General features: G+C 37.0%; 3 long non-coding RNA genes across 4 annotated transcripts in view; 1 reads left to right on the top strand and 2 right to left on the bottom strand.

Moving 5' to 3' along the window:
• The window catches only part of LOC138146873 (uncharacterized), a 278700-nt gene that overhangs the window by 105670 nt on the left and 151635 nt on the right, over window positions 1–21395 (top strand). The gene's annotated exons all lie outside the window — the stretch shown is intronic.
• Window positions 1–21395, bottom strand: part of LOC138146948 (uncharacterized) — a 107943-nt gene that overhangs the window by 60927 nt on the left and 25621 nt on the right. The gene's annotated exons all lie outside the window — the stretch shown is intronic.
• On the bottom strand, window positions 18380–19548 carry LOC138146947 (uncharacterized). The gene is made up of 2 exons (XR_011164669.1): window positions 19448–19548; window positions 18380–18685 (listed from the first exon to the last, which is right to left on the bottom strand). It is a non-coding gene; the product is annotated as an uncharacterized lncRNA (long non-coding RNA).

Here is a 21395-nt window from a genome sequence, read left to right on the forward strand (position 1 = left end):
ACACCAACACATATACTTAGACACACTGAAAAATACATATGTAGGACCACTGTCAGACATATACAACTGTCAGAGATATACAACTCACACAGACACATACATAAATACAAACATATGAAGACATATAGACCCATAGTCAGTTCTATGTATTTATAGTCCTATAACACAGATGCATACCTTTTTCCTCTAATTGAGGGCATGGATTGAACAGTGTTTGTAAAGTATACATAGCCTAACATTGTTCATAAAGTAGTCTTAGACCACAAAACCCTTTCCTTCAGCCCATGCCCACTTCCCAGCCCAATGGGTGAGCCTGAGCCTATCAAGATGAAAAGCACAGAATTTCTTTGTGATTTTTTTTTCACCCACAGCAAGATGTAGGAGAAAAAGTACTGGATCTGGAGTCAGAGGAGAGGGAGTTAAATCCTGACTCTCCACTTGCTATCTGTGTGACCTTGAACAAAGCCTTTCCCTGTCTGGGCCTCAGTGTCTTGATTTGTAAAATGAGGAACTTTGAGGGCCTTTTCTAATTCTTTATCTACGTTCCAATGACCTTTTCAGACTACAGGGTATCATTTAGTGCCCTGCCCAATAATGTACTAAATATACTTTGACTCATTATGTGGCAAAACCAAGTCTCCAATAATATGATCCTAGAATCCAGTTAATCCTCTGGCATTAAAGCAGTTGTCTGTGCAAACTCGGCTTCTCTGGACTTATCATCTAAGAGTAGACACCGACAGAACACCTGATCAGTTGTGGTACAGGGAGACACCTAAATGAGTGAATCATACTCAGATAGTCTAAAGAAGTTTGCAGTCCTACTGTGAGCATTAGAAAGCATACTGCTCTTTGGTAATCAGAAAGCATGTGGTTTAACTCAAGCAAAATCATAAAAATCTTGCAGGAGACTTGGAGGAAAAGAGGCAGGGGAAAAGACCAGGAGGAAAAGGGTAAGGAATGTAAATGACAGGACTTGTCAGTAGCAGCCATGATCACTAAACAAAGGGCTTTTTTGTGCTGTGGTGGAGAGACTGTATAACAGTTATGTCAAACTCAAAATAGAAATAAATGGGGGCCGCTAAACTGTCAGTAAGGTCTTGAATAAGGTTTGACACCTCTACTATACACTATCCATCAGTCTCTTCTGTACAGGGTAGCCCAGTTAGTTAGCAGCAGCATCTATAAATATATAGAGTGGATGAACACAACATCTTTTTGAGATGCTCAGGGGAATATATCAAACTAAATGGTCCATTCCTATTAAGAAAGTGCTTATCCTGAGGTCATTCTGAGGTTTTCTGAGTTGTGGGACAAAATCTTGGACCTTACTGATTAAAAAAAAAAGGTAACTAAGAAAACATCATAAAACATCAACATATATACCTAATTTCCTATATATACAAAATCTTTATAAAGAATCATCTATACATAAATTGAGAGTTTGCCAGATGAGGATATTTGTATGGAACAAGAAGCAAGGCTTTCAAAAACACTATTCAACAATGTTGAATAACATTGTTGGATATCTTTACCATCTCACAATTGACTGAAGGGTATAAAGAACATAAACCCCCATTGTGTTTCTTGCTCGTTGATTATGAAGAAGCATTCAACTTGGTAGAACAAAAGGGTTTTTTATAGGTTCTTTTACAATAAGGTGTCTCACATCCATATATTGAGATTGTTTGAGATTCCTTGGAAGATGTAACAGAAATAACTCTGTTCAATCACCCTCTGATAATAAGCATCGGCTATTGTATGAAGTCAGGCGATGTCTGCTTGCCAAAGGTATCCTTCACTGTGATGGAGGAGAGTCAGTATAGACTCTAGGTTGAAGTAGGATTCCTAGTGGATAGTGAGATCCTCCAGATGTAGAAGACATTATGTTGATTGATTGCATTAAGCCTCAAGCCATGGCAAAGCTTCTTGCAAAAGACCTGTAATCACTCAAAGGAGTGATTTTGCCTGTCTATCCACACAGGAAAGATGAAATGGATGAGGAATGTTTATTGTCCAGATTCCAATGTGCATCTGAATGGATATATAGAGCTTGTCCAATAGTATGTATATCTGAGACAGATATACAGATGGACAGTGAGTTGGACCCATTATTGAAATGAAGGGGTAGAGAAGGACCTGGCTTGCTTTCAGGAAACAGCAAAACACTGTTACTGAATCCAAGCATTTCATAGCATCAGAGGTAATACATAAAATAGAAAGTACATGCCTGACAAAAATATTTATCATAAAAGAAAACCAGCTCAGAGTTTAAGTTAAAGAGCATTTCCCTATACATGGTAAGGTCTTCCATGGGCTCCTGTTTGCAAATGTTAATCATATAAAACTTTTAAATTCTGCAGACTTTACTAAATAAGACTCATAATCACACTAAAGAATTTGGACTAACTATCCACACAAGAAAAAAACCTCATCAAATATTTGAAGCAAGTCTGTTGTTCAGATTATGACATGAAGTTAGATGGACAACCTAGAGCTTATTGATAGATATGCATATCTTGGACATACCTTTAAATTGAATAATGAACTTGATTCAGAATTTAATAGGAGGAAGAAAACAGGCTGGATTATCTTTATAAAACTGTAAAATTCTTTTAATGACCTCCAGGCTTCTCCCTGAAATTACAGCACATACTTGGAATAATTTTTTCAACTGTCACCTAGACCACATAACCCATTAAGGCTTTTCATATGGGCTTTTTCCCATATTAGCACCCTGGGATGGAGGGAAGAATACCTGGAGGAAATAGGTAGAAACAGCCTAGCAAAATGGAATATTTCCAATGCTATGCCTGAAATATATTGTACTGAGCACAGAGGGGAGAGGACAACTGATTCTTTGCCACTCATGAAATATCAGGGATAGGACTAGTTTGGGAATATATCAAAATAACATCAGGGTATGAATTTAGGCCATGCCTTTTACCTCTCCATCTGGTTTACACAAAATCTGAGTGTAGCTATCAGCATAGTGAGGAGAAATACTGTGGAGGTTCAGAGACAAGAAAGAATATAAGCACCTCCCTGAATACTGCTTGTTGGGACAAGGCCCTTCTCTTGCTCTGAACTAAAATATCAGCAGTAGTGGATCATGGGAATCAGAGGTTGTAGAACTGCCATTGACTGACAATCACACTTTAAGAGGGAAACACTTAAAAAGTGACTAAAATGAAGAAAACAGTGGCAATAAAAGATGAATAAAACATTCATTTGAATAAAAGTTAAGCCATTCCTGGAAATTTTTATACTGTAATTTTATGCCATTATTTTTGAATGTGTACCTATGTATTTTCATCTCAAAGCAATGTTCCTTTAGAGGTATCACTTATATGTGGACCCATATAGTAGAAAGGGAAGAGTTGTGATGTCCAATGTTAACCCAAATCTGTATGTTTATGGTGGAAAAGCACCAGTTATCTCAGAAATGTAGAGCAGAAAATTGGCTTTTGCATACATGGAGTAGATGCTTTGAATAAACTAATACATTATGGTTCTCAGATCAATGACATACTGATTCCCAGTGCCAATAATGACTTCGGCTCTATTTTAACCTTTAAAAATAGTTTCCTGTAAATTCTTTGCTTGAATAACAAGTAATTCATTTCACTCAGAAGTGACTGCTGGCTTGATCTTTCCATTTTACAATCTAGATTTAATAAGTGTTTTCAGACTGCAAAAATTTTTGAGGTGAAAATACCCTTAGAAGTGATGTGGTGGACAGGACATTTTTTTTCTTTTTACTAAGTTGAAACCACATGCTTTATGATCTCCATGATTCTTAAGGATGTGTGACAAGAATTAGACCATGATGGGGGAAAATATTGGATAGACATGCTGACTGAATATTTAGGAGGCCTTTATGTGAAAAAAAAACAACAACACAATAACAATACTCCATCCAAAGTCACATTCATGAAATATCCTAGTTTCCTAAAATATATTTCCCTCAAAGAGTTTTGGTTATAATTAAATAAGGCAGCTAGCTGGCATGCTGGATAGAGTACTGATTGTCACTGGAGTCAGAAAGATATGAGTTCATATCCTACCTCAGACATTTATTAACTTTGTGACCCTGGGCAAGTCATTTAACTTCTCTTGGTTGCAGATTCCTCATCTGTAAAATGGGATTGTGAGAATCAAATGAGGTAATATATGTAAAATGTTTTGCAAACCATAAAACTTTCTACAAAAATTCTAGCTATTAAGTGGTCTGGCTATTCAAATGGCCAGGCTAAAAGTATCATCAGTTTATAGAAGGAAAATTTTAGATATCAATGGCAAAGGTCATTGTAAATAATAGCTCTATGGACCAGTCCTGTGATTTACTCAGTATAAAGAACTTCCAAGTTAGTGTCTAGCCCACCCCACCAAAATTCTTTTTCATTTCATCTGTACATATTTCAAATACATTTGTCTGTATACATGTTATTTCCCTAGTAGAATGTAAGTTCCTTGAGGGTAGGGATTTTTTAGCTTTTGTCTTTCTCTTCTCAAAGTTTAATGCACTATCTCTCACATAGTAGATGTACAACACCTACTTGTTGAATTGAAGTATGATTTTGATTATCTCTTCAATTCTCAAAAACATTCAATAGCTTCTTATTGCCACATAGAATATGAATAGAAACTTCTCCATCTGGCACTTAAGATCCCTCCCAATATAATGCCAAACTACCCCGTGAGTCTATTTTCCTGAAACTATGCTACAACCAAAATGGATATTTACTATTCCCCAAAGAGGCTTTGCACTTTCCAGTTGCTTCACTTCCATTCCCAATATTCCCTTCCCCTGGAATGTCCTCCTCTTCCATCTTTGCCTATCAAAATTTACCCATCCTTCAAAGTTCAACTCAAATGCTGCTTCTCCTATAAAGTACAGATGAAATGAAAAAGAATTTTGGTGGGGTGGGCATAGACATTAACTTAGTGCATGGTGAGATCAGGAAAGATATTCTGTAGGAGATGGCACCTAAGAAGTGGTTCTTTAAAAGAAGTTTGATGGGGCAGCCAGGTAGTACAGCGAGTAAGAGTACCGGCTCCAGTGTTGAGAAGACCTGGAGATAGAATCCCGGGCTCAGACACTTAGCACCCACCCAGAAACACCTGGCCATGTAACCTTGAGCAAGTTACTTAACCCCAATTGCTAAAAAAAAAAAAAAAGAAGTTTGATGTTCTATCAGGCAGAGAGGTAATAAAAGAAAGAAAGCATTTCAGTCAAGGGGGACACTGTGCAAGAGGCAGGAGGTGAAATGCTATGTTGATGACTCATGTTTCTGAAGAATCAAAGAATCCTAAAACTATACAATGGCTCTGGTCTCTGAAAGTGTATGCAAATACAATTCTGAGCATGTAAAAGGCTCCCATTATATCTGAGATTTTCCTCTATTTCATTTCTTGGATGGGAACTCTGTTAGCAGATGGGATTGCTCAGACCAGAAGTCGTTTTTCTCTCTTTTACGACTATAAGACTTTATTTGGGCATTCTTGTTTTACTTAATATATATTGCTTTGAGTTGTAATTACTTGTATAAATACTATCTTACTCACCACAATATAAGTTACTAAATGGTACCTACCTTCATTGTCACTGTTTCTGGTATACACTAGGTATTCAATAAATATTCGTTGAGTGAGTGACAATCAGACCTGCTAATTTTATGCATGACACCCATTAACACTGAGATGGCAGCATGGTGCAGTGGATAGAAAGCTAGCTTCAGAGTTAAGAAAACCTCAGTTCAAGTTTTGTCTCTAACATACATTAGCTGTGTGACCCTGTGTAAGTCATTTAACTTCTTAGTGTCTTAGGAGTGTCTTAGTCTCTAAGAGGAGTTGATCTATATTAGTAGAGCATCCTTACTGGCAGCTTCTTACAATGATGGACCCAGAAGTCTGATTAAAAAACAACCCTCCAAGCCAATAAGCTGCCCTCTCCCATGCTCAGCCTCAGCTCCTCCTCATCTTATCTTTTCCACTGTTATTTCCTCAGAAACAATTGCCAATCTGCTTCTGTTTCTATTTTGTAATTTCTAAAAATATTGGCCTGACAGCTAATGAGTCCCTAATCACCCTGAGTTTGTGTTTCTACTACCCCACTGGTGGCCATCAGAATCATATTAATCACCATATCAACTTGACAGGAGAAACGTGGACTTTCCTCACAGAGTACTTTAGAAGTTCATTCAGAAATCACTAGCAACTAATAACAACTCCCCTGATTTCCTTTTCAGTGTGCTAGTCTATTCAAACCTGGCAGTCCTAAAGCTCAGAACTGTACCCTTCCAAGCTTTTCATCTCTTCATTCCTTTGAAAATATTCATCTGTGAAAATTTAAAGGAAATTGATGATTATCTACAAAAATATAAAGCACTCAAACTAACAAAATAAGAAATAGAGATCTTAAACAACCCAACTTCAGAAAATGAGATGAAGCAAGCTATAAATGAATTGCTAAAGAAAAATGGCCAACTGGGGTATAGAAATTCATCTAGCCCTACTAGAAAGTTAGGGGAGTAATGGGGGAAGATATAAAAGAGAATAGATTGGGGGAAGGGATATTCAATAGGCTTGCTATTTTGGGGTGGGGGTATGGGAAAGACAGGGAGAGAAAAATTGTAACTCAAAATCTTGTGGAAATGAATGTTGAAAACTAAAAATAAATAAATAAATGTAAAAAAAAAGAATATCACAAAAAAAGAATTATATGAAGTGGGGCAGAGGGAAGAAAGTAGAGGGAGAAAAGTAACATACATAAGGCCAACAAAAGTGTAAATAAATGGACATGGAGAGTCTAAAAACTCTGGTTAAATGCAAAGGTCAATGCTAATAACAAAATTGACTAGAAAGAATGAAAAATAAATTATTTTTATAGAGAAAAAAAAGAAAAATGCCTAGGCAAGATGGATTTAGGAGTTCAATCAAACATTTTAAGAGGAATTAATACTTATGTTATAGAAGCTATTCTCAAGACATAAGGCATTCTACCAAATTCCTTTTATTAAAAAAAATAGTCCACATAGCCAAAAATAATGGAGAGAGAAAGCAGGGAAAGAGAACTATAAACTGTCACTAATTAAAAAAAAATACTTCTTTGATCTTCTCCATTCCATATCCCAGTGTAACCTTATTGAAGTATTATTTATCTTGCTTCTAACACCCTGTATCATTTTCTTAAAGATATATATGATCAAAAAAAAGGGCAGCCAGATAGCACAGCAAGTAAGATCATCGGCCCCAGAGTCGGGATGACCTGGGATCGAATCCGGCCTCTGATACTTAGCACCACACCCAGAAATAACTGGCCGTGTAACCTTGAGCAAGTTACTTAACCTTGATTGTTTAAAAAAAAAAAAGATATATATGATCTCTTCAGTCAACCAGATACCTCTTTTCTCTACTTGTATATTTCTCCAAAGCATTCAAATCTGAGATTTTTGTTAAAATAAGTTTTTATTGTCTTACTCTCCATTAAACTCTCCCATAATTTTCCCAAATAATTTCAAGTTCTGTTTTAAACACATTTTTCCTTTCTCTTTTTCCCCATTAATTTTTTTTTTTTTTTTTTGCTTTTTGGAGGGCAATTGGGGTTAAGTGACTTGCCCAAGGTCACACGGCTAGTTTTTGTGTTAAGTGTGTGAGGCCGGATTTGAACTCAGGTACTCCTGACTCCAGGACCAGTGCTCTATTCACTGCACCACCTAGCCACCTCCTACCCCATTAATTTTTTAATTTAATTTTATCCAACTGACAAAAATTTATTTTCTCTCCTACCATTGGAGAAAAAAATGAAAGCAATACCCATGTAACTAATATGCACAATCAAGCAAAACACATTTTTGAAATGCCCTGGTTCAAAAAGTTTATGATGCTGTCACGTGGGTATCATCGTTCATTACTATTTGTTGCTTGCTCTCTCTTAATTTAATTTCTCCACTGGATTCATAATTTTTAATTTTAAATTCTCAGAATCAGAAAATAATTAGAATGGTAGTTGATTAATCAACATTTATGGTGCACCTATGTAGATAAATAATTCCTCAATGAGGTTAAATAATGCACAATGACATTATTACAAATAACTTTTCAAGGAGGATCAAGGAATGGAGAAGATCAGAAGTCTTCTTTTTTAAAAATTGAGAACAGTTTATAGTTGTCTTCTCTGCTCTGTCTTTCATTTGGCTATGAGGACTTTATTTGCACTGCTATTTGAAATGACCTGTATGAAGTGCTGTGGGAGTTATAAGAGGGTATAAAGAATAATGACTGGCTTACAATGCTTGTAATCTAGTTGAGATAAAATCTACATGCACATAAATGTAACTAACACAAATATGTAACTAGTAACACAAGATCATCTATGTGAAGAGACAAATAAGTAGGAGGAAGAATAAGTACAATGGGAGTTCAAAGGAAAGAGGGGTCACTTGGATTGGGGAACTTTTCCGGGGAAGATTTGCTTCATGGAAGAAGTAGGCCTTATGCTAGTCCTTGGAGAAAAGAAGTCCTTGAAGAGTGGTCTCAGGAATAGAAATGAAGCATCAGTGTAGACATAGTACAATTGCATAGATGGATTTGGAAACTGGGGTTCCCCTTTTCTCTTATGTTTCTTCTGCTGATTTTAAGCTTAAAGTCCTTCACTAAATCTAATCAAACCCACTGTAGCAAATCTTAGACTCAATATTGTCTGATAAGTCACACAGACAAGTCATTTTCTGGTGTGTCATAAAGGCTCTTGAGTAGGCTATCAATGCAGTATTTTATTTCTCAGTATTTTAAAGCCTTAATTTACACACTGTTTCCAATTGCATAAATCTGAAAAATAAATCAAATTAGACAACAGGATTAAGAAAATGAAGATTCATACAATAGACATTAGTGGTTTTTATGGACTCACTAGTGTTGAGAAATGAGTCACCCTCTCTTTAAAAGAACTACTGGCAAACCTTCTCTGAAAGAAGAAATTAAAAAAAAACTCTAATAGAAATGAATTAGTATTGTGTTATCCCTCATTTCAGACTTGAAGGTGTCTTTTTAAACTAATATTTACTAATTACTAATTTTACTAATGCTTTAAAAAGAATTTCAAATAAATAGACAAATCATACAGCTGTCCAGGTGGTTTAATTAGAAGAAAGCTCAAAAATATGCCTACCACTAAATCTTCTCAGAGAAAAAACTTTGTTATGATGAAAGCTTCCTTTTAAATCACTTCTTTATGTTATGACACTGTCTCTAATAGACTCCCCATCATCTAAGAGATATAGCACACTAAACTGTTAGTAGTTTCATCTTGTTCATTCATTCCTTTATCTGAGAAAGGCACAAAAGAGGTAAATATTCTTGGGAGGGAGGAAGAGCTAGAAGGGGAAGGTAAGGGAATGAGCACTTATGTAGTGCCTACTATGTGCCACGCACTGTGCTAAGCTCTTTATAAATATTTTCTTGGGGCAGCTAGGTGGCATACTGAATAGAGCAACAGCCCTGAAGTCAGGAGGACCTTAGTTCAAATCTGGCCTCAGACACTTGACACACTTACTAGCTGTGTGACCTTGGGCAAGTCACTTAACTCCCATTGATTTGCCTTCCCCCTCAAAAAAACCCAAATATTTTCTCACTTGATCTTTACAATAACCCTTTGAGGTAGGGCTATTATTGTTCCCATTTTGCATTTAATAAGAAAATGAGGCAGATAATGGTTAAGTGACTTGCCCAAGGTCAAATGGCTAGGAAGCATTAAGCGTCTGAGGTCAAATTTGAACTCAGATCCTCCTGACTCCAGGGTCGGTGCTCTATTCACTGTACCATCTAGCCGCCCCCTTTTTTTTTTTTTAATATAATAGGCTCCCTTGTAATCCTATATACTTAATATTATGCATTTAAAAACATTATTCCATGAAGGGGTTCATAGACTTTCCCAGACTGCCAAATTGGTCCATGACACAAAAAAGGTTAAGAGCCTGGATGGATGATGGTAGCACTGACTAGGAAGGGTAGCTGTAGTAGCAATATGAGAAAACAGGAAAACTAACTTAGTGGTTGATGATAAGGAATGTGTGTGTGGGAAGAAAAGGGTGAAAAGAAAGAAATACTGCAAGCAGACTTTATTTCGGAATTTTGCTGAAGGCTGACTATCTCATATTTCTATGCGTGTGAAAATGAACGTGAAATTCTTGGTTCTTTGTTGTTGTTGTTCAGTCATTTTGGCCATGCCCGATGCTTCGTGACCCCATTTGTGGTTTTCTTGATAAAGATACTGGAGAATTTGCCATTTCCTTCTAAAGAAGGAACAAATGGGTGGAAACTCTTACTACATGTGGGAGCCATGAGAGATCCTTGAGAGATTTCTACATTATCTTGAGGTCAGGGATATGAGCTATTCTTTCTTGTTTTAAATGATTTCTGTTTACAAGAGAAAAACTTACAAATCCTCCCCAGGATCGGAGGATAAGGGCAGCTGTGTCAAAGTGAAAGGGGAAAAAAGCAAAGTGAAAGAACAAAGAAGTAAGATGAATAATTAGCAATGAGAAGGGGGAATATGAGTTGTGTGTGCTGGGGAGAAGTGAAGACTAGTGACCAAAGAAAGATGTTTAATGGCTCTTAGACTTGTTCCTTCTAGCAAGGCAATAAGGACCAAAGAAGAAGGGAGGATATTGAATTTTTCTCTTTTGTATCCTCATTGTTAGGAATAGGAAACTTAAAACTGATACACCACTTTCTACAGAGATAGCAAGTCATCAATTTAAATTCAAGACCATCATTCTCTAACGACTGATAGGATTAGAGAACTGATTCATCTCCTATGTTGCTGTCCAAGAAGCTTCAATTGACTATTATTTCGTTCGTAATTTAAAGCACTTCACAGACTAGCTCTAGTCTATCTTTCCCGACTTATGCCACACTGCATTCCTCTCATTTATGTATTTTATGTTCCATCCAAAATGACCTCTTTGCTATTCCCCATAGATGAACAAAATTCTACTTCCTACTTCTATATCTTTGTATAGGTCATCCTTCATACCTGAATTACTCTTTCCCTTCATCTTTTTTTAAATATTTATTTTATTTTTAATTTATGAAATAAAACAAGAATTTCTATAACATAGTAGAATAAAAGATGATTGTACATGGAACTGCAAATCTATTATGTACAACATGCTATTCCTTTTAAATTTATAATTATCATGTAACATTTTCCCCTTTTTTTCTTCCCTCCCTTCCCCTGCCCAGAGATGGCTAAAATTAGACACAAACATGTGTGTATATATGTATGTATATGTACATATAGATAAATGTGTATGTATATATGTATGTATATGTATATATATGGATGTGTGTATATGTGTAAAATCATTCTATACATACTTCTATTTATCAGTTCTTTCTCTGGATGCATATAGCATCTTCCTTCCTTGGTCCTTTATAGTTAATTTGTGAATTTACAATAGTCAGACTTAGTAGTTCAAAGCTGTTCTTAAAAGAATATTGCTATTACTGTATACAATGATCTCTTGGTTCTGTTCATTTTTCTCTGTACTGATTTCTTGCAAATCTGTCCGTGTTTTTCTAAAATCAACAAGCTCATGATTTCTTCAGAGTCTGGACTTTTCTGATTTACTTTGCCATCTTCACAGAATCCAATTCCCTCTCCTTTGATCTTGGCCTCTTAGAATTCCTTTGTCCCCTCTGAAGCTTAGCTCAGGTGTTACTTCCTATATGAGACCTTTTTGGATACCTTTTCCCCTGTACTTGCTGTCCTCCTCCCCAAGTTGTACTTTATTTACTTTGTATATATTTTCTATTGACTTATCTGGGTATAGGGCATATTCTACCAGTAAAATGAATGTTCTTCAAGAAAAGGAACTTTTTAGTCATTGTTTTTATTACTCTGGTCCCAAGTGCATCATGGTTCATATGTAGCAGAGCACTTCATTATTACTTATTTGTAAATGAATGAATAATTGAATGAATCCTCTACCCAAAGCCTCTTTAATGACATGAATTGCTGCAAAACAAGGACAAATATCTTCCCACTAGTGACAATTTAACAATTGTCATCAACGAAAATAATGTCTTCTTTAGGATAAGTATTCATATATAAATATATATTGACCTACTTTAGTCTGTATCTATTTCAGTAATCCAGTTAAGAAATAGTTATGTGGAAATCATTTTTAAGATTTAAAAGAAAATTTTTAAAGCCTCCTTTCCTCCTTACTTCCTAGCTTCTCCATCCTAAATCATTCATCCTATTCACTCATGAATAACATTCAGATATGAAACTTTCTTTAATTTGATAGAGAAGCCCTACAGATAATTAAGTATAAAGTATTAATTAAATGATGTCACAAACATGTGGCATCTTGAATAAATCAAATCTACAGCCAAGGATGTGAAAGAAATCAAATTCACCTCTGGAATTTCTGATTTGGAGACTTGATCTTGATCAGATGTCAGTCGTCTCATTTCATCCTGGTCATGCCTTGCATAGCCACAGGGAAAAGTAGGGCTAGCCTTCAGAAAAACTGTGAAACAGGTGAAGTTTCTCTTTGATGACCTTCATCTTTCCTTCTGGCATCCTTTCCCCTCATTTCAGCACTCCATTTTATAGGTGCTTAGTGGTCTCATTCTGGCAGGGGTCTCTCCCAACAGATCTAATCTACTTATTCACAATAATCACTTCCAGGGAGTGTTCACAATTTAAAATGGTTGTTGTTTGTTCTTCATCCTCAAAGAGGACCATGAAAATGCTGGACATGGAGTCACAGGACCTGGGTTCAAATTTCACCTCTACCACATCTTAAAAGACAACCTAAAGGGAGAAGGTAATTATCTTCTAAAGAAATAACATCAAGTATTGTGTTACTAAAGTAAAGTTGTTTTTAAAGTGGGGACACTGTCTCCCATGCAGTTGGATTTATGACTAGTTGTAGCAGCAAGCACCCCAAGCGCTTCCTCAGGGTTTGCTGCCCATACAGGTTCTTGGATCTGCTTTGTTAAAGGAAAGCAACTCAAAATGGGTTAACAAGCTTACTTTAATCAGTCAGACATATATCGTTTACCTTGTTCAGGGGAAAAAGGTCAGCACCCCAAACTTCAAAATATACAGACAGAATTATCAAGACATTAACAGATCAAGTAGACAGCTTTCCAAACTGTCCAACCATTACATCCATACCCAGTCAACATCTGGGTTTCCACATCTGGGTTTTTCAAAGCCGGGGGACTCTCAACAACGGCTTCCCATAATTCAGATCAAATCACAGAACACTTCTCAAAGTGAGTCCCAAAACAAAGGTACACATCAGGGCTTATATAGCCTTCTCCTGGCTCAGAGAATGTAACAACCTTATTGACTCACTGGCCAATCAAGAAGTATCTACTGAAAAACAAGCCTCCCTCCCCAGGCTTCAGGTGCATTTTAGCCTAGGGGCAGGGAAGATCTTCCAAATTTGCATTCCCATTACACTAGTGAAAAAACTCAAAACATTTATATGATGTCTCCATAACAAAAAGTAAAACTAGGAGGTGGGGGACTGAAACAATTGGGATAACTCATTATTTGATGAAGTCAAAGGGCTATACTCATAGATTTATTCTGTGTAAAGTGAATAACTGCAACAGGTTAGGAACCAGGTCAACACTGCCTCATAAGCAGATTCTTTCCAGTGATGGGGACTGTTTTTAAAGGCAATGCTTACAAATGCATCACCTCTAACTTCAGTTCTGCTTGTAAGCCTTGGCCACTCTCCAAACCTAGAGCCCACATAAGAGCAGGGAAAAGAAGGCTTCATGAGGAAAAAGCATGACAACATTGCTGAGAGTATTACATTCATCATTATCAGTTTCTTAAATGCCCTTTTATATGTTGCTGTCATGGGAGTGACTTCACTTAGCAGATGATGAGACAGAGACCCTCTTTTACCTGAGCATACCATGGATAAAGAACTATCCTTGGATACTCAGAGCATGAAATGGGTAAAGCCCATTTGTAAAACACAGAAAATAGGAAGTGGCCATTCCCAGTTCTTCTGCTCCATGTTTAGATCAACCCCCCTTTTAAAATGTCCACAGAATTGTTTCCTTAACACTCCCCCTCCTACTTTCAGCTCTGAAGTGGGGCCACTAGGACACATTCCCCATCTGGGGCATGCCTGTTATATACAAATGAGGAAACTGAAAGGAGCCGTGACTTCTCCAAAGTCCTACAGTTAGTGTCAAGGCTAGAACACAGGTCTTTAGAACACCAGTCTTATGCTGATACTCCCTACTTAAAATTCTTCCTAAGACAGGTCCTGAAGCTGTTTATGTCAATTGCTGGTCATGGAATTTGTCATGAGGAAAAAATAGATAAGAATGAGAACAAGTGGACATTCTACTGAATACTTTCTAAATGCCACAATTTCTACTGTTGTGGGAATGGACTTTTTTTTCTTTTTAATGTCTTGGCACACAATCTATTTGCCTGGAATTTCCTCCCACCCCTATCCCTCGAATAAATCATGAGTAGAGTATTCTTTCTGCCTTATTCTTTAGTTAAGAAAAACAAAATACCCATTGTAGGGCCCTCTTTTGTTTAGAGTCTGGACCTAATGGTGCTGTTTATCCCTTCCTCTGGACTTGTGGATATGGGGCCTCTCTGAAGGTCAGAAACTGCTTTAGTGTTCAAGCCACTACTGATTAAAAGCATTAAAAATCCAAAATTTTATCATAAAAAGAGAATTCCTCTCGCCACTTCATACTTGGAACTTGTTAACATGAAATCTTCTTAATACACAAGAACAAATGCCTTAAATTACATTTTTTAACTTTAGAGAAAAAAAGAGAGAAACAAGCACATTCCTTTTATGTCTTGTGCAAATGAAGATTGTAAGACACTGAGGGAATTCAATCAAAGGTTTTTTGAGACGTGACTTGAATGATTTCCATCTGAAGCTTTGTAATTGTGAATAATAATATATTCATTTTTGTCTCCAATTTGGAAATCATATTTTGGGTGTTTTATACAGACTGTGGGAGCAATGTTCCAAAGAGTGAGACAACCTTTATCAACCTCCAGTAACACAATGACTCAGGAATAATTGATGCCCTATTAAAATGTAGCTTTCTCTTCCCACAACAGACTTTTGTTTAAAATACAGTTTCATTAACCCACTTAGTGTTCTTTGTAATAGTGAGATTCACCATGAAGTAATTTAATACCAAAGTCAATTTCCCATAATGTAAATTTTCATAGCAATTTGATTGCAGTTGAGTGACATTTAGACAGTAAGACTGTTGTTGAGTGTATGCTTTCTCATCCTCTATGCTGATTCATGTTTGACTTGCAGCAAATCTGGCATGTCTCACAGACTAAAAGTTGCTATGAAAAACCACGTTCTCTTTTCTATCTTTAACATCTGGGAATGAGTTTTGGGTTTAGGTGTGGATGAAGCATTTCCACATAAACTACGTCTGCCTATAGTTGAATCTAACTTATGTCTAATAAAGGTGGTCCCCAATTTAAAGACACTCAACTTAGAAACAAATAGTTGCTATTCGGTGGATATTAACTCTCCTTTGCCACTGGAACCCCCCTTCCTCCTCCCCCCCCCCCCGTTACTATTACTGTGGCCACTATTGTGAACATAGAGCTTTACAAAAAAACACAACTTTGTTTTAAAATAGAGGAAGGGAAGAAACTGTGAAAAGCAGATTGAAGGAGCTGACCCCAGGAAGCAGAATCCTAGTAGCGGTAGTATGCTTCTGACCCAGAATTCTTTCCCTGCATTGCTTGATAATTTTCACTTAAGCTTTTTTTCATCTTCAATATGTTAATGTATTGGGGATCTCATCAATGTAGTCACTGACTCCATAAGTGCAGATTGCAACTCCTCAATGATTTTTCATCCTAATTTCTGTCCATGGCTTCTATAAATCCCCCAAAGAAGATTCAGATCTGTAATAATCAACTTTAGTCTTTCTCCTAAACTCTGGTCTCAAGTCTCTAACTGCCTATTGGAGATTTCAAATCAGATGTGCTTGAAGTATCTCAAACATAACATAGCCAAGGCAGAATTCATTGTTTTTCACTCAAAATCCCTCCCTCTTTCCCCTGTTTTTGCATCCTTGACAGTATTGTAGATTCCTCACTCCCTCTCACCCCACAAGTCATTAAATCTTGTCATTTCTATTGATCAGCATTTCTTGCACCTGTCCCCTTCTTTCTGCTCACATGGCCACTATCCTAGGTCAGGATTTCATAAACTCTAGCCAGGACTATTAAAATTGTCTTCTAATTGATCTCCCTGCCTCAGGCCTCTCTTTTCTCCAACTCACCTTCCACTCAGCTGATAAAGTCATTTCACTATACTACATGTCATTTTCCTGCTCAATAAATTCCAATGGCTCTCTATTATTTTTAGAGCTAAGTATAAACTTCTTTGTGTAGCTTTCAAAGTCCTTAGAAAACCTTTGCCTTACCTTCCTTCAGCAAATGCTAGTTATTATTATCATTATTATCATATTGACTTCTTCAATAGAACATAAGCTTCTTGGGGGTAGAGATTATCTCATTTTGTCTTTATATCCCTGGCAACCAGCATCATGCACACAGTAAGCATGTTCTTTGGTTAAGATGCACTCTTTGGTTGCTTAATCAAAACTGCCTAAAATACCCTAAGAAAGGACATCACTATTCTTTAGGTAAAATATTAGTAACAAAAAATTTATTTACATGGAAGAGAATTTCATCCACTTGCAAAGACAATAGGAATATCAGAACGACTGAATGGTTCTCAAGACAGGTACAGGTAATTTTGTATTATTAAACCAGAACATACTATTCTATCTTTAAAACGTAATGGAGTCCTAATGCCAACATAACGTACATATTTTCCAGTGGGAAATCATCATCATTCCTTAGCTAGGACTAAGTCAGATACAGATAGGATGATCCAAATAGCAAGTGATCTTGGAATTAAATAGCTTTAGAGTTGTAATGAGGCATTAGAAATCATCTACTCCATACTTTCCATTTTCCAGATGCAGTAACTGAGAGGTTAAGGGACTTGATTAAGGTAACACAATCAGTAGCAGAGCCAGCACTGGCACTGAGGTCTCCTGACTTTCAGTCTAGTACTCTTTCCACTCCTCTGTCCTTAGAAGTATGAACTGAAATTCTAGAATAGTGAGGAAATATTCTAGAAAAGATCTCTGCAAAGCAAGTAGATATTCTTCAGAAAGGATCCTTCACTTTCATAGTCTCCTGAAATTTAAAAAATGACTTAGATTTCCTGGTGTGGGACAAGATTATTGATGTTTTTGTTTCAAAGTTCAAAATAAAATTTTGCATAAAACTGAAGTAGCCTTTGAACCCAGGTTTCTAAAAGTTCACGAAAGATGATCACTTCTCTTAAGGCAAGGTGTGTCTTTGTTCTTCTAATCATGGTTGACAGTTTATATGTGATTGCTGATATCCACATTTCTCTTTAAAGACCTTGCCTTCAGACTTGGGTTTTTTTTTTTGTTTTTCCTTTTTCATACATGAGCTAGACTTTTAGATTTTTTAGATTTGTCTGACTTCTGGTTTGACCTCAGAGCAACCTGAGGCACAGGGATTCTGAAGTCCTGTTAGGCAGCAAATAACATGACATAGAGCTCATCAGTATGGAGCTGATGAAGGATTTTCTGGCTGCTACACCTAGACAAGACTGTTTTGCTTTTATTCAGACTTATTAGTGTCTTTTGGTCTTCCTCTTGTTATCACTTCATATTTATTTAGTCCTTAACAATGCATACAATGTGTATATTTGCAGCTTGAGGCATGGAAACTGCTGTAAGCATATTTATATATATGTACATGAATCAGCCTGGGAGGAAGGTTCAGCTAGGGAGTGTCTACTATTTTTTCAAATATAATTAATTTCTTTTGTACACCATACTCAAAAGGAGTTTTCAGTTTAAATTAACTGTAACTTAATATTATGTTTATTTTTTGTAAATTTTTAAATTAAAAAAATTTTGTAAATTTTAGAATTTTGTAAATTTTAGTAATATTGTGTTGTGAATTTTGTTAAATTTTGTAATAAGAGGACAATAAAGTGAATGCTTATTGGGGCAGCTAGGTGGTACATTAGATAAAGTTCTGAGCCCAGAGTTAGGAAGACTCATCTTTGTGAGTTCAAATCTGGTCTCAGACATTTGCTAGCTGTGTACCCTGAGCAAGTCAACTAGCCCTGTTTGCCTCAGTTCCTCATCTGTAAAATGGCAACCCATTCCAGTATCTTTTCTGAGAAAACCCCAAATGAGCTCAACAAAGGGTTGGATAGGACTGTAATGTAATGCCAAAAGAAGGCAACTTCCCAGGTTCAAAATACCAGCATAGGTGCTCTCTATTTTATTCAGTAACAAACCCAGAACAGAGAAGATCAAAACATGACATCATTCAAAATACAGTATTTACTAAGTATGATTAAATAATCTCCAAGTACTACCCCATCCCAGGACCTTCCAATCATTCAATCAATTACAAAGTCTCTGTTCTAAATACTTCTCCACCCCTAGGCTATACCTTAATTAAGTCCACCACAAAGCCCCTCTTCTCAAATGGAGATTAGTTTCCAAACATAAGTAAAATACATTCATTTGCTCAACCATAGAACACAAAAAGGTCAAAAGTTCCTCACCCCTGGATCACAATTGAATCTACCCCAGAGTTACATCAAGTTTAAACACAGCACTTAATACCCAAATGGAGGTCTTTTCTTCATCTTGACACGAGGCAAGTTCTCAGCAATCTTAGTTCCTGGGGAGACAAGGCTTAGCAAGGCCATAAGATACATTGCCAGTCCCTTCATGAATTTATCCTCTGTCTGTAGAACAGTCCTAGAACCCCTGAACACATTAGCAAAGCCCTCTCCCAGGATTTCTGTAAACATACAACAAGAAAATCCTTCTTCAGGGCTTCTGAACCAACAGAAAGGCTCCCAGACCCCTGCAACAACAGCACTGTCCTTCACCAGTGGACAGTATTCATTCTGTCTGCCGGACAGTCTCCAGACCCCTGCAACAACAGTACTGTCCCTCACCAGTGGACAGTATTCACTCTCAGTACTGTCCCTCACCAGTGGACAGTATTCACTCTCTGTCTGCAGGACAGTCTCAGGCCTTCTTAACCAAATGCCAGGTTCCAGGACTTCTTCAACAGGACAGTCTTTCACCAGTGGACAAATCTGGCAAAATAACATCAAAACAGACAGACAAAGTACCAGCAAAACAGCCATGTCTCCTCAGTCCTTGGCAGCTCAGGGGGCAGGTCTCAAAAGTCCAGGGCAATTCAAAGCGGCCACCAGCAATCTCTTAGTCTCTCTCTCTCCACGAGGTGCTGCTTCCAAAAAGAACTTCCGCCTCTCTCTTGTCTCTCCAAATCTACATCACCAGCTCCTCCCACTTCAGGACTTTCTTTTCACATCAACAAGCCCATCCCACAGGTGGGATTAACAAACTCTGGGTTTTAATACAATCAATTTGAAAACCAAGCCAATACAGGGGAATCTTTAATTGCCATTACTATCACAAGGACTGAAAAAAACAACTCAACAGCAACAACAAAAAGTGAATGTAGAAGCATGGTTACTATAGAGTGGGTGGGAATAATGAGAACTTAGCTTATCTAAAGTTCTTTGGGACTCCCTTGTACTATGGAGAACTGTGTTTAAGGGTCTTCATGGAAGGACTAGACTTTCATCTGAGTTGTAGCGACCTTTGACAATGGGCAGGGGTTAGTTAGAGTGTCTACTGAGCATCCTCATACCTCACCTTGTTTCAAGAAAGCTGGGTCTTTGTGACCTAGTGAACAAGAACTCTTAGAGCAAGGGTGGTCCTCTAGGTCCTCAAGTGTGGCCCTTTAACTGAATCCAAACCTCAGAACACAAGGCCTTGAGACTGCAGGTTCCCCACCCCATCTTAGACAGAAACAAACAAACAAAAATGCCAAATCCACATCTTCACAAGTTCCTTAGATCTTCATCTTTGACATCCTTTGTACGTAGTTATCATGGAGAAATGTTGTCAGCGAGAGGTTGAATCTCCAAGTCCTTGTTAAAAGTCAGTGAACAATAAATACACTCTAATAATCTCAGGCACTTAGGTTTGTGCTTCATACAAGTCTGACACTAATAAGAGACTCTTGTGTCTTCAATAAGTAGTTACTCAAAAGCAAGGAGTTTCTTCATGCAGGGAGTTCTGCATACCAATAAAATTGTGGTTCCAGACCCAAAACTTTATATAATACATTCCTTCTAATAGATCTTTGAGACAAGTAGTACAAGTATCGACAACCTTATTTTAGGGATTAAAAATCTGAAAGGATAAGTAACCCATGGTCACTGAGCTAATAAATGTCTGAGGCAAGATTAAAACCCATCTCTTCTGACTCCACATCCAGTCTTCCAGCTACTACAACAGGCTGTTTCATGGCAAGCTTCTATCTAAGTTTATAATGTTTCTCTTAACTGGCAAAACTAGTCAGCTCTGTCCTGTCTTCCAGAGCCGGGCTGCTACATATGCCTCTTAGGGCTCCCAGGGATAACTGAAGGATTGGGCAGCCTCTCTTTTATTGCCATTGGCTTAAATCTGCACCAGCTGAGTTCCTCTCATTGTTAAGGGATGGTGACTAACTCTGGTTCCATTTAGTCATTTAACATTTTGTAGTTTTTACAAAGGAATATTTACTTCAAAGATATAGAAAGAACAAATATTCCTCTTCCAAACATACCACCTTAATGTAGGAAAGGAGGCTTAAAAATTAGTTCAGCTTAGAAGAAAGAATATACACATGTATAGAAATATATTTCTTTTAACAGAGAAATAGGAGGGAAACAGGAGAAGGCAGGAAGAGGAATAGAAGGAAGGTAGATTAAGGGAAGGATTAGTCCTAAACAAAAGAGACTCTAAGTTACTACCAAAAAAAAAAAATTTGTATCTTTTTTTTGAGGTGGCAAAGAATGGGAATCTGAAGGAATGCTCATAGGTTGGAGAATGGATGAACAATTTATGCCATATAAATGTAATGAAATACTATTGTGCTGTACTCTTATCAATGTAGTGACCACCCACAAGTCCAGAGGACTCATGATGAAATCTGCTACCTATCTCCTGATAGAGAAGTGTAGGGCTCAGAATGTAGAATGAGACAAAAATGTTTTTGGACGTGACTAATGTGGAAATTTCTTTTCATTGACTATACATACCTGCACTGGGTTTGTTTTTCTTTTGTTCTCAGTCCGGGGGAGGGTTGGAATGTAAAGGAAAATGTGGACTGATCAAAACAAATAAAATACACTTAAAGATTAAAAAAAAAAAAAACTTAGTTCAGTCATTACAAAGCACCAGTTCCA

This window comes from Petaurus breviceps, unplaced genomic scaffold (assembly GCF_028583685.1).
Source record: "Petaurus breviceps papuanus isolate PSGF00001 unplaced genomic scaffold, PetGlider_PUasm1.0 90775, whole genome shotgun sequence".
Taxonomy (NCBI): domain Eukaryota; kingdom Metazoa; phylum Chordata; class Mammalia; order Diprotodontia; family Petauridae; genus Petaurus; species Petaurus breviceps.